The sequence below is a fragment of the Myodes glareolus genome, chromosome 8, assembly GCF_982192425.1.
Source record: "Myodes glareolus chromosome 8, mMyoGla1.1, whole genome shotgun sequence".
NCBI classification, from domain to species: domain Eukaryota; kingdom Metazoa; phylum Chordata; class Mammalia; order Rodentia; family Cricetidae; genus Myodes; species Myodes glareolus.
In genome coordinates, this window is record NC_142033.1 from 43,454,434 (window position 1) to 43,462,933 (window position 8,500).

Genomic DNA, 8,500 nt, shown 5'->3' on the forward strand with positions numbered 1-8,500 from the left:
GGAAAAGGGTCCCCAAAACAGGTGAAAGAGTCAGAGACTGCCCCTGTTCCCACTGTTAGTAGCTCCACAAGAAGACCAAGTTACACAACCATAACATATATGCATAGGGCTGAAGTCGGTCCCATGCAAGCCTCCTGATTGTCGGGTCCATCTCTGTGAGCCCAGGTTAGTTGATTCTGTGAGTTTCCTTGTGGTGTCCTTTACTCCTCTGGTTCCTATAATCCTTTCTCCCCCCTTCCACAGAATTCTCCAAGCTCTGCATAACATTTGGTTGTGGGTCTCTGTATCCGCCTTCATCAGTTGCTGGATGAAGCCTCTCTGATGATGGCTATGCTAGGCTCTCTGGTCTACAGATTCAGTCATTTTCTAAGCAATAGAAATTGTAAATAGTAAGCATACCCATGGTAAAGTAGTCAAGCAGTAGACCAAGCTACAGGATTAGAAGGAAAACGTCTTAAAAACAAACAAAAGCCTTCCTTCCATCTTCATCAGTAGCCCTGAATCATCCTCGTCCTGGGACTGTAGTTCTGAGTGTCTGTGTGGCCCTTCAGCATGTGCATGCTTGGGCAGCGTGTCTGCGGATGGAGCTCCCTCCCTCCTTTTGCCCAGCTAAGAGCCCGTATGCTCCCTGGCAGTTGGCTTCTGTGGAAGCTGATGGCTCTGTGGTCCCAGGTGTTGAGCTTCCCCTCTGCCCCCAGGTGAGGAGCCAGTCTTTACCCTTCACTTCGACAGAGCCGTGACTGTGCTCATACTTCCTAGGTGCCTTTCACTGTTAGAGAGAGATAGATCTTTCCAGTAATTTCGGCCTTCATCTTCGAGTTTGGGCTTCTCCTTTTCAGCACTCTTCCTAAGCCTTTCTTCTACTGTTTGGTTCTGTTCACGGAAGATCCCAGACACATTGACTAGTGTTGTTTGGGTCAGAGGATCTGAGAGACCAGTGGTTTTTTGTTTTGTTGTCCACAAAGCAAGCCATCTCCTGGTTAGGCCTGTGTTAGGCCCTTCCCAGTAGCTGACCATGAATTACCACAGAGAGAGCTCATCTGTCCTTCCCTTTAGCCCTGACAGTCCCTTGGCAAGACGTAGAAAAGAGGGGCTATAATATCTGCTCTGTTCATCCTAAACTCTGGAGCATTGCAGGCTTAGGGACTCTAGGGGCCCTAAAGACAGACCTTGGGGAGCCTAAGGGTAGCTCAGTGGAGTCTGAGGTCAGAGGTGAGCTGTTCAGTCTTCATTCCTCCAGGTCCAGAGCCACGCTGGACATCAGTGGCATTTCATGTAGTATAAGTTCCTCCAGAGTTTCACGTTCCTCAAGGCTGGTAAATCTTAAGTGTCCAATTCTCATCACTTGAATTAACTCTATGCTGCTAAGTACAGGAGTTGATACTGGCGTATAACCCAGTTTAGAGCAGCCTGCTGACTTCCCAGAAGCCGAGGCTCTGTGAAGGCCTGGTTTCTCATGGACATTGTTCAGAAAAGAAGGCAATAGAATTTGCAGGAATATTCACTGATGTCCATGTCAGGTTTTGTTTGTTTGATTGTCTTACTTTCAATTTTGAATGGAAAAAAAAAAATCTATAAATGCTTTTTAGTTTTTCACCATGAACTGATCCAAATATGGAAACACTTGCTCATTATTGGTATTTAAAAGTTAAGGTTTTAACTATTTAAACCACTCATCAAAATATGAGTGTTGTGTGTTACTGAAGATACCGTGATCAGTAAACATGACAAATGCCCTATTTAGTCTGGGCATGACGATATATGACAGTACTTAGAAGGCAGAAGCAGATGAATCTCTGCGATTCTGAAGCCAACCTGGTTTACATAGTGAGTTCCAGGCCAGCCAGGGCCACACAGCGAGACCCTGTCTGAGAGAGGGGGAGAGAGAGAGACAGAGAGAGACAGAGACAGATAGAAACACACACACACACACACACACACACACACACACACACACACACAGAGACACACACACACAGAGCCCAACTTTATTGATAATGAAATTTAAAAGGCTTCAGTTTTGCCTTTCTGTTAACAGACGATGTGAACGTGAGCCTGCCCATGTAACTCACATAAGAGTCTTCTGAGGTCCAGGCGGACACTGAATGAATAATTCATCTGGATGAATTATTATAGAGAATGAGACATCCCAGTCAAGCTTATGGGTTTTGTTTGTTCCATTTTATGTTTTTTGTTTTTATTGAGACATTCTTATTCTATAGTCCAGACTGGCTTTGAATTTGTAGCAATCCTCCTGACTCTGAGTAGTCCCTAGTGTTGGGATTTTGTGTCGCTGTGTCTGGCTGTCAACCAGTTTACATGACCGCCGGTTCAGAGGTTGAAGGGAACTGGAGGTAATCACACAAGGCACTTCACTGATAGAGATCTTTGGCAGTGATCTAGAAATGGCAGGAATTTAAAGGCGGACTCTGACCAAACAATCTCAACTATAGATAGCGTGCAGGGGTGTGAAGACACGGTTGGAAGCTGTTTCCTCTTAGCTTCCTTTATGTCCAGCCATTAGAGAGAATTTAACCTTTCATCAATGGGGCTTAATTAGGTGAGCTATGCCTTCCCTTCAATACTGGCATTATGCTCTCATCTTGGTAGCTAAGATATCTATATAAGCTACAAGCTTCAGAGGAGTTGGTGACCTTTCCTTCACTTCCGGGGAGTCTTCAGAGTGGAGTCCTCCGTTCTTCCCACCAGCCTTGTTTTGTGAGGGAAGTGGTTATTCTTGGGATTGCTGACTTGTTTTCAATGCAGCAACGTCTTGCTTAATCTCTTCCAGGTTTGAGCATCCTTTTGTCTAAGTCTGTCATCACATTTCCCCCAAAGAGAGAGGCAGCTTCTAAACTACAGTGCACATGTGTCCTTCCTGTGTCCATTCCTGTTGGGCTCCTCCAGCCACATGAGGCTCCGTTAAACAATGTGGAAGGCACCCCTTAACCTTTTCTTTCATTTATAGTGGTAAAGACGTGCCAGTTTAGAGTGGGTTTGATTGTCAATAAGGATCCAGTCCCTCCAGATAAAATATGGAAAGAATTTGGTGTTGTTAAAACACACCGAATGCAATCTCCACTTTTTAGGTTCCTCATGTCCCCCACGGTTGGACATTTGCAAGCTATACCAGGCGTGTCCAGTCTTTTGTCATTGATGGTGTTGTTGACACAGTTTGTAAATGAAAATGGCACAACTGAGTTACCCAGAACAAGACAAAATGTTGATGTTTAAGGAGGTTTATGATTTGATATTGAACCATCCGTAGCTGTCCTTGGATGGAGCCACATGTGGCTTCGGGGCCAGAGACCAGACACATCTGTTGAGTGTGTGATGCTTTCCTTCCCTCTAAATTGTCATCCTGATGAGACAGGTACTTACCTGGAAACTCAAAGCGGCCGTTCAGTGAGCAAAGATCAGACTGCATGGCTTTTGTAGAGGTATCTTCCCTTTTCTGTGTAGTCTCTCTGTGATCCCTAAGCAGCAGCTTGGATTTCCCACATCCTTGTTCTGCACAGGGCAGTTTTAATCAACTGTGGAGGCAGCTGTTGAATGCTACCAAGACGGTTTAGAGCAGGGAACTGGACGGCAAAGGACATGATGCTGATCTGACTGCTGGGCGCCATGATAAACACTGAGTGTCAGGACCCTGCTGGAGATGCGAGTACTGTGCATCTTCAGCAGCTTGGACTAAGGATCTAGGTTTGAATCTAGGCTCTGGCTCTTAACTCTTGTTGGCCCACCCTTGGAGGTCAGAGGAATCTACTATACAGTTCCTTAAGTGACAAATTCTGGGTTGGAATGATTTTTCTTTTTCTTTTTTTTCCCCCTCTGAGACAAGATCTCTGTAGCCCAGGTTGACCTCGAATTTGGCAATCCTCCTGCCTCAGCTTTTTAACTGCTGTAATTATAAACATGAGTTACCCTCCTGCTCTGGTGAAATCTTGCACTCCAGGCCTGACCTTCTTGCCTTGAACTTTGTTATTTTTCTGGATATAAAAATGTCACTTAAAGAGGAGACACAATAGCAGCCAATATATAGTTTCTAAGTAATGTCCTAAAATTCTAACAGTTTATCCTTTTTTCCCATTTATTTGGGAACATCTTTACATTTTTCCACCACACATCCTTGCAGCTTTTTCTGTGCTAGAATGTTGTGTTTCCTGTCTCCCTTCTGAAAGCAACCCCAGCCTTGTCTTTGCTCATCCTCACGTACAAACCCACTCTTCAGCACCGTAAAGGACCACTTGTGTTTAGAATTGAAAACTTGACTTATGCCATTTTAGGGGATAGTATTTCCTTTCCATTTTAGCTAAGAAGATGATCCTTGATCCAGTTCATCTCTTTGGAAAATCAGTTTCCTCTCTCATCTCCATCATAAGTCACTATGAATAGTATGAATGGTCCAGAAAATATAAAATGATAATCTTGGAGCCTGGAGAGCTGGTTCAGTGGGGAAGAGCACTTGCTGCTCTTGGAGATGACCTGGTTCAGTTCTCATCATGGCTCACGTCCTTACTTAACTTCAGTTTCAGGGTATCTGATACTCTTCCGGCCTCCATGGGCACCAGCTATGCGCTCTGTATATAAACATGTATTCAGGCAAACACTCATGCATATAAAGTAAATATATCTTTAAAATAGTGGATAATCTTAGAGGATATATCTTAAATGTAGTGAAGAGGTGAGCAGGCCTGCTTTTCATCCCGCCCAGTTCCCACACGGGTAGCTTTACACCGGAAATAACAACACACAAATTGTATTCATTTAAACACTGCCTGGCCTGTTATATCTAGCCTCTTATTGGCTAACTCTTGATTCTAGCCCATGTCCATCTCAGAGAGGAGAGCCATGGTGTCTGCCTGACTCCGCTTCTTTCTCCCAGCATTCTGTTTTGTCTACTCCGCCTATCTAAGCTGCTGTCCTATCAAAAGCCAAGTCAGTTTCCTTATTAACCAATGAAAGTAACACATAGACAGATGACCCTCCTACATCACTTAAAGGGTAAATTTTTGTTCTCGTTCTCCTTTTTCTTTTTTCTTTCTCCCCCCTCCCTTTCTCTCTCTCTCTCCCCCTCTCCCTCTTCCTTTTTCCCTCCCTTCTTTCCCCTCCCATATGTTAGTGATTGAGGATTGAACCCAGGACCTTACCCATGCTAGGCAAATGCTTCCCCCGAGTCCTCTTTTTACCTTTCACTGGATCTCATTAAGCAACCTGACTTAGTCACTGTGTAGCCCACCCTGGCCCTGAGCTTGGGGATCCCCCTTACTCAGCCTCTAGCTAGGATTATAGGTCTGAGGCACAGACTTATAATAAATAGTATGTTTTCGTTGTTTGTTTTTAGAGACAGGGTTTTTCTCTAAAAAGGCTGTCCTGGAGTTCTCTCTGTAGACCAGGCTGGCCTGCCTCTGCCTCTCCAGTGCTGGGATTAAAGGTGTGTGCCACCAACACCGACAGCAATAGTATGTTCTTAAACTAAGACTTGGCAGCTAATTATTGTTAGTCTTTCATATTTCTGCAAGCTAGACCCTTCTCTTTTTTGCTCAGTGATTATAGAGAAACGTGTGCTAGATTAGAGAATGCTTTGCTCCTTAACCTTACATAGGTTTCTTGCACAGTATGCATGTTTCAGTATACAATGACATCTTTAGAATTTCAGTTCTGTGCTGGGCTATCTCAGTCTTCGGAATAAAAAGCTATAAATCTCTTAATTAGAGGAGATATTTGGAACATAGAAAGCGATTTGTAAGGTCATCTGAGGTCATCACTCTGCAGCTAATGATGTGACAGCACAGGGTTGAGAAAGATCCCTGTGAAGCAGGGATCACAGGGGGAGCTTGTGTGAAAACAGACAGCCTTGTTCCCTTGGTTCTCAGACTCCAGAGCAGTGGTCCTCAACCACCCTAATGCCTTGGCCCTTTACTACAGTTCGCCATGTTGTGGCGACCCCCCTACCATAAAATTATTTCGTTGCTACTTCATAACTGTAATTTTGCTACTGTTAGGAACTGTAATGTAGATGTCTGTGTTTTCCGATTGTCTTAGGTGACCTGTCCTTTGAATGGGCGGTAGTTAAATGTTCTTGGACGAAATTCTGGAAGGAAGGTGTAGTGGGGAAGGGAGAAGCGGGATGTGGTCTGCTGGGGTGAAGGGGACCACAGCTCTCCTGCCGTTTAAAATACTCGGGCCGATAGGCATGGGGTGTGTTTCCCTTTTGCTACAGCTGTTTGTGTTCTTTTCTCTTGCAGCACGGACTTCCTTGAAGAGCTCTAAGAGACTCCAGACTTGCAAGATATGAAGTTGACTAGCGGATATTTTTATATATTTTATATAGTTTCTATCATGAAGTCAATGGGCGTGTGGCTCAAACCCAAAAGGGAATATTTTTGTTATGCTGAACACAGAATTCAGTTTGCTTTGAAAGAAGTTTTGGGATTAAAAGTCTAATGGAAATTTAGTTCAATTTCCCAGAGGAAAAGAGCTCATTTTTTTTGTACTGTGGACCGTCCCTAGTCATCCACCGTGGTTCCCAGTTGCTCATTCCTGCTGCTCTGTACACAAGCGGCTCCTCCCTGGGAATCACAACCTTGTGAACAATGGAGCCGTTCACAGCCTGGGCTTATGCTGGAGTGTTCACATCTGTTACCCAAGCCGGACTCCATTTTGATACTGGTTGTAAGATCTTCATATACACGGGGCGGTTACAGAAGACTCCCTGGAAAACGTCCTTGGAAGCATCTGGTGAGTGCTCAGGACGGGCACTGCACACTCGTGATCCCTGGACCAAGACTTCAGCATCGTCTGCTGGGCTATCAGGATACTCCCGCCACTCTTCCTCACTTAGAAAGTACAGAGACTATTACTGTTTTTATTTAACTTAAACAATTCTCATTTAGCCTATTTGAGTAAAAGGGAAAATGGTTTAAAGTCACTCTAAAAAAAGTTTTGACCACCGGAAGCCAAACCAAAACACTCCTTATACAAACAAGCCCCTGCTGAGACCTCCAGGGTTTTACTCTGGGTCCCACAGTTCATCTTGTAACAGACACTCAGAGGAAGACTGCAAGTTCAAGGCCTGCATAGGTCATAGAGAGAGTTCAGGGGTAGCCTGGGTGACGGAGCCAGATGAAGAGGACTGGGGTCTAGCTGAGTGGTAGAGCACCTTCCCAGCATGCTCATCGGCTTTAGTGGCTCGCTGCCGTGTTGCTCTCTCTCTCTTAGCTTTGTTTTATAAAACACCTAAAAGTGCTAGTAATTGTGTAGGTGGGGGCTGGGGGCGAGGCAGCTTTATGCCCTGCTTCCATTGGTGGGAAGCATTGAGTACGTCATTTCAAAGAAAAAGGGCTTGTTTTTCTTTGGCACCACAAAAATAGAAAAGGAAAAAAAAAGATATACCACAGGGTATTTCTGTAGATAGACTTACTTGATTCTGTTTCTGGAAACTAACTTTTTTTCTAACATTTTATGGGAGTGGTAGATGCACTTTGATGCGATCTCACACTGGCATCTGTGTGTTGTGTCTACAAAGCAGAGAAGCCAGTGTGGATGCTGGATTCGCTGTGGTCCAGGAAGTGGAGTGTGTGTTAGTGAGAATAATGTTTGTGCAGCTACGCCAATATTTTTACTTAAACAAACAAACAAAAAACCCATACACTTTGCATTTAAAAAAAACCCCATAATGTCCTTTAAATGGTGATGGGCTAATATGTAAGATATTCTTCAGCTTTAATTATTTTTTTAATTTTATTCAACCTAGAGAGCACTTTCTATAGCAATAAAAACCAAAAAGAATGCTCAAAGATATTTAAAATTGTATTTATATACTGAGAGTACATTTTAAACATTTTTAAATATTTGAGCAGTTAGTTGGATGACTGGCTTCCAGAGATGCCAAAAATTCAGCATTCGATACGTTGAACACATAAGCTTTATACTGGTTTATACTGTTAGGTGAGAATCCTGAGTGTTCCCAGTGCAGCTGATGTGTATGCCCCACCCCCCTTCTCTTCCTTAGAAGGAGGGGGATCCGGGACGAGCTCACTGTCCACAACACTAATGATGGATAGCTCCTTGGTGTGACGAATGAGTCAGTTGCCACCTCAGTGTAAAAAAAAAAAATTGTAAAGAGAAATTTTCACTGTTTCCAGTGTCAAATGTATTTTTAACTGTCTGGTTTGTACTTTTTATGAATTTTGTACTACCAAAGCAGAGTTAAAAATAAAAGCCTTAAACCAGTGTGACTGAATGAGCTCCATCTTGAGTATTGGCTGTTGAGAGATCACTGGGCTGGTCCTCATTGGATTTCCCCTTACATAGAACTCCTTCCTCTCAACTGGTTTTCTTTCCTTTCTTAACTTGAGGGTGATTTTGGACAGGGGGAAGTAAATATAGTGCAGAATTTGTGTGCACCCCTCAGTCTGTTACCCTTAATGTTCATCAATATTTTGTATCTCCATAGGAGTGTGATCAGGACTAAGAAATCATCGTAGACTCAAGATTG

At 43.7% G+C, this 8,500-nt stretch overlaps 1 protein-coding gene across 1 annotated transcript in view; it reads left to right on the top strand.

Annotated features, from left to right (window-relative positions):
* Positions 1-8,235, top strand: part of Rell1 (RELT like 1) — a 65,424-nt gene extending 57,189 nt beyond the window's left edge. The window contains exon 7 of the mRNA XM_048414936.3: positions 6,249-8,235. The gene's annotated coding sequence lies outside the window, so the exon portion shown is untranslated. The remainder of the gene's footprint in view (positions 1-6,248) is intronic.
* The last annotated feature ends 265 nt before the right edge of the window (positions 8,236-8,500 follow it).